This window comes from Triturus cristatus, unplaced genomic scaffold (genome assembly GCF_964204655.1).
Source record: "Triturus cristatus unplaced genomic scaffold, aTriCri1.1 SCAFFOLD_555, whole genome shotgun sequence".
Taxonomy (NCBI): Eukaryota; Metazoa; Chordata; class Amphibia; order Caudata; family Salamandridae; genus Triturus; species Triturus cristatus.
In genome coordinates this window covers 70,001-75,000 of record NW_028188045.1, presented here as the reverse complement: position 1 = coordinate 75,000, position 5,000 = coordinate 70,001, and positions in this window count along the sequence as shown.

The following is a 5,000-nucleotide window of genomic DNA, read 5'->3' as shown; positions in this document are numbered from 1 at the left end:
CGGGAGCCCCCTGTCCCGCAAGCCAGCCGAGGGTCCGGGCGCTGGGGACAGGGTGTCCACCGGGTCCCTGGGAGTCTTTCCCCGGGCCTGGCTGGAGGTCCGGGAGCTGGGCCCGGTGCTGGAGCTCCGTTCCCGGGGTGCGGGAGCCCCCTGTCCCGCAAGCCAGCCGAGGGTCCGGTCGCTGGGGACAGGGGGTCCACCGGGGGCCCGGGGAGGCTGTCCCTGGCCTGGCTGGAGGTCCGGAAGCTGGGCCCGGGGTTGGAGCTCCGTCCCAGGGTGCGGCTCCGTCCCAGAGCCCGGGAGCCCCCCCGTCCTGCGAACCAGCTGAGGGTACGGGCGCTAGGGAAGAGAGGGTCCACCGGGGCCCGGGGAGGCTCTCCCCGGCCTGGCTGGGGGTTCGGAAGCTGGGCCCGGTGCTGGAGCTCCGTCCCAGGGTGCGGCTCCGTTCCCGGGGTGCGGGAGCCCCCTGTCCCGCAAGCCAGCCGAGGGTCAGGGCGCTGGGGACAGGGTGTCCACCGGGTCCCTGGGAGTCTCTCCCTGGGCCTGGCTGGAGGTCCGGGAGCTGGGCCCGGTGCTGGAGCTCCGTTCCCGGGGTGCGGGAGCCCCCTGTCCCGCAAGCCAGCCGAGGGTCTGGGCGCTGGGACCGGGTGTCCACCGGGGCCCGGGGAGGCTCTCCCCGGCCTGGCTGGGGGTCCGGAAGCTGGGCCCGGTGCTGGAGCTCCATCCTGGGGTACGGGAGCCCCCTGTCCCGCAAGCCAGCCGAGGGTCCGGGCGCTGGGGACGGGTGTGCACCGGGGCCCGGGGAGGCTCTCCCCGGCCTGGCTGGGGGTCCGGAAGCTGGTCCCGGGCCCGGTGCTGGAGCTCCGTTCCCGGGGTGCGGGAGCCCCCTGTCCCGCAAGCCAGCCGAGGGTCCGGGCGCTGGGGACAGGGTGTCCACCAGGGCCCGGGGAGGCTCTCCCTGGCCTGGCTGGGGTTCGGAAGCTGGGCCCGGGTCCGGGGCTTGTGCTCCGTCCCAGTGTCCCAGGGAGCGGGAGCCCCCCGTCCTGCAAGCCAGCCGAGGGTCCATGCGCTGGGGAAGGGTGTCCACCGGGGCCCAGGGAGTTTCTCCCCGGCCTGGCTAGGGTTCTGAAGCTGGGACCGGGCCCGGGGCTCTTGCACCGTCCGGCGGGCCCCGGGGTGCGTGAGCCACCCCCGTCCTGCAAGACAGCCGAGGGTCTAGGTGCTGGAGACAGGGGTCCACCGGGGCCCAGGGAGGCTCTCTCCGGCCTGGCTGCTATCAGAAGCAGGGACCGGGCCGGTGTGCAGGAGTGGCTGGCTTTATCTGCTACGCTGACGGAGCGTAGTTTTCTGCCCACCCCTATACAACCGTGTGGTTTGTGAGAACCCGTCCTGCGGCCTGGTAAGGGTCCGGGTGCCCGTGACGTGGTCCATTGGGCGAAGGGAGTCTCCCCAGACCTGGCTGGGATCAGAAGCAGGGACCGGGCCAGGTGGGTGGGTGGCTGGCTAAGTCCTTTCCACTGCGTAGTAGGAGTTTGCTTAGGGCTGGGCGGACTTTGCGTAGCAGAATTTTAAAAAAATTTGTGGAAAACGAGAGCACATCCTGAGTAGGGCTGGGCGGACTTTGCCTAGCGCAACTACGCACTATTCTGAAGAAAATTGTGGAAAACGAGCGCACAACCTCATGGACTGTGTGCCCGGGACGGGTCCCTCGTGCTTGGGCAGGCTCCCCGACCTCCCCAGCCTGGCTGTGTTGAGAAGCAGGGACCGGCCCCGGGCCTCCTGATTTTTGGTCAGGGCCTGGGATCCCACGTCCTGCGGCCTGCCAAGTGTCCATCTGCCCGGGACAAGGGACCCTGGTGCAGAGCCCCGGAGCCCTGCAAGGGCAGTCGGGAGCCCTACCGCTATGGCTCGGTGTGGGCAGCTGGGAGTCCTTCCGGTCCCGGCCATCTGGTCGCACCTTTCCCTCGGCCATCTGGTCGCGCGCAATGCTTTCCAATGGGGCGACCAGATGGCCGGGCCGGCCTGGAAGTCCCGATGAGGGTCCATTCGCCTCGCGGATCCCAGCCAGGGCTCCAGGAGGCCGGGCGCGTCCGCGCCTAGGGTCCCCTCCGTCACTCGGAGCGCGAGGGTTACAAGCCTCCGGATTAGTAGGGGCAGGGTATGCCGGGACACCCCTCCTGGGGATTGCGGTTCTCAGGCGGGGACCAGATGGGCCAAGCCCGAGATGGGCCAAGCCCGGACGACACTTCCCCGGGGCGTCGGGTGCTTCCTCCTCCAGCCCGCGGCGAGGCAAAGTGCCCAGGACGGGCTCCATGGGTCTCCCGGGCGTCCCCCGAGGCCTGCAGCCCCAAAGCCCTGCAGACCCTGGAGCCCTTCAGCACGGAGCCCTGGAGCCCTGCAGGCCCGGAACCCTAGCAGGCCCAAGGCCCTGCAGCCCCGGAGCCCTGCAGGCCCGGAGCCCTGCAGCCCCGGAGCCCTGCAGGCCCAGAGCCCTGCAGCCCCGGAGCCCTGCAGCCCCGGAGCCCTGCAGCCCCGGAGCCCTGCAGCCCCAGAGCCCTGCAGCCCCGGAGCCCTGCAGCCCCGGAGCCCTGCAGGCCCAGAGCCCTGCAGCCCCGGAGCCCTGCAGCCCCGGAGCCCTGCAGCCCCGGAGCCCTGCAGGCCCAGAGCCCTGCAGCCACGGAGCCCTGCGTGGGCAGGCGGGAACCCTACCGCTATGGCTCGGGCAGACGGGAGCCCTTTCAGTTGCCGGCCACCTGGTCGCTCCTTTCCCCTCGGCCATCTGGTCGCGCGCAATGCTTTCCAATGGGGCGACCAGATGGCCGGGCCGGCCTGGAAGTCCCGATGAGGGTCCATTCGCCTCCCGGATCCCAGCCAGGGCTCCGGGAGGCCGGGCGCGTCCGCGCCTAGGGTCCCCTCCGTCACTTGCAGCGCGCGGGTTACAAGAAAGGGGGGTATCCTTCCTCCGGATTATTAGGGGCAGGGTATGCCGGAACACCCATGCTGGGGCTGTGCGGTTCATTGCCGGGGACCAGATGGGCGACGCCCGGGCAACATCCTCCAAGGCCTCCGGGGCTTCCCTCCTCCGGGCCGCGGCATGGCAAAGTGCCCAGGGACGGGCTCCACGGGTCCCGGGCAGTCCTCCCCCGGGCGCCCAGGCCCCGAGAGCTCCGGTGGACCTCCCCGTGCCCGAGGCCAACCCGGGAAGCAGAGTCCCCCCCCGAGCCCTTGGTGTGAGGGTGGGCAGGCGGGAGCCCTACCGCTATGGCTCGGGCAGACGGGAGCCCTTTCAGTTGCCGGCCATCCGGTCGCTCCTTTCCCCTCGGCCATCTGGTCGCGCGCAATGCTTTCCAATGGGGCGACCAGATGGCCGGGCCGGCCTGGAAGTCCCGATGAGGGTCCATTCGCCTCCCGGATCCCAGCCAGGGCTCCAGGAGGCCGGGCGCGTCCGCGCCTAGGGTCCCCTCCGTCACTCGCAGCGCGCGGGTTACAAGAAAGGAGGGTATCCTTCCTCCGGATTAGTAGGGGCAGGGTATGCCGAAACACCCATGCTGGGGCTGTGCGGTTCATTGCCGGGGACCAGATGGGCTACGCCCGGGCAACATCCTCCCAGGTCCCCGGGGCTTCCCTCCTCCGGGCCGCGGCATGGCAAAGTGCCCAGGGACGGGCTCCACGGGTCCCGGGCAGTCCTCCCCCGGGTACGCCCAGGCCCCGAGAGCTCCGGTGGTCCTCCCCGTGCCTGAGGCCCAGCCGGGAAGCAGAGTCCCCACCCCGAGCCCCTGGTGGGTGGGCAGGCGGGAGTCCTTTCAGTTGCCGGCCACCTGGTGGCTCCTTTCCCCTCGGCCATCTGGTCGCGCGCAATGCTTTCCAATGGGGCGACCAGATGGCAGGGCCAGGCCTGGAAGTCCCGATGAGGGTCCATTTGCCTCTCGGATCCCAGCCGGGGCTCCAGGAGGCCGGGTGCGTTCGCCCCTAGGGTCCCCTCCGTCACTCGGAGCGTGCGGGTTTCAAGAACGGGGGGTAGCCTTCCTCCGGATTACTAGGGACAGGGTACTCTGGGACCCCTCTCGGTCCTCAGCCGGCAACTGGGTCCTGCCGTGTGGCAGGGTGGCCGGAGGGCCTTCCCCTGCGCCTGTGGGCCCGGGAGCCCCGGATGGGTCCAGGGGCCCGGCCGGGCCCCGGGTCGGGGTCTCCGGCCCCGGGTGCCGTCCCCCGGCCTGCGGCACCGCCAAAGGCCCGGGACGGGGTTCCGTTGTGGCCGGGGTGCCTCCCGTGGCTGGATTGGGTTCAGGAGCTCCGGCCGGGCCCCGGGGAGGGCGGCCTCCCCGCCCCGGTCTCCGTCCCGGGTCCTGCCGCGTGGCAGGGTGCCCGGGGAAGGGTCCGGAGGGCCCGGGGAGGCTTCCCCTGCACCTGCGGTCCTCGGAGCCCCGGCTGGGTCCAGGGGCCCGGCCGGGCCCCGGGTCGGGGTCTCCGGCCCCGGGCGCCGTCCCCCGGCCTGCGGCACTGCCAAAGGCCCGGGACGGGGTTCCGTTGCGGCCGGGGTGCCTCCCGTGGCTGCATTGGGTTCAGGAGCTCCGGCCGGGCCCCTGGGGGCCCCGGGGAGGGCAGGCTCCCCACCCCGGTCTCCGTCCCGGGTCCTGCCGCGTGGCAGGGTGCCCGGGGAGGGGTCCGGAGGGCCCCGGGAGGCTTCCCCTGCGCCTGCGGTCCCCGGAGCCCCGGCTGGTTCCAGGGGCCCGGCCGGGCCCCGGGTTGAGGCCTTTGGCCCCGGGCCCAGTCCCCCGGCCTGCGGCACTGCCAAAGGCCCGGGACGGGGTTCCGTTGGGGCCGGGGAGCCTCCCCTCGCTCGTCTGGGTCCCGGAGCTCCGGCCGGGCCCCTGGGGGCCCCGGGGAGGGCGGCCTCCCCACCCCGGGCTCCGTCCCGGGTCCTGCCGCGTGGCAGGGTGCCCGGGGAGGGGTCCAGAGGGCCCGGGGAGGCTTCCCCTGCGCCTGCGGTCCCCGGAGCC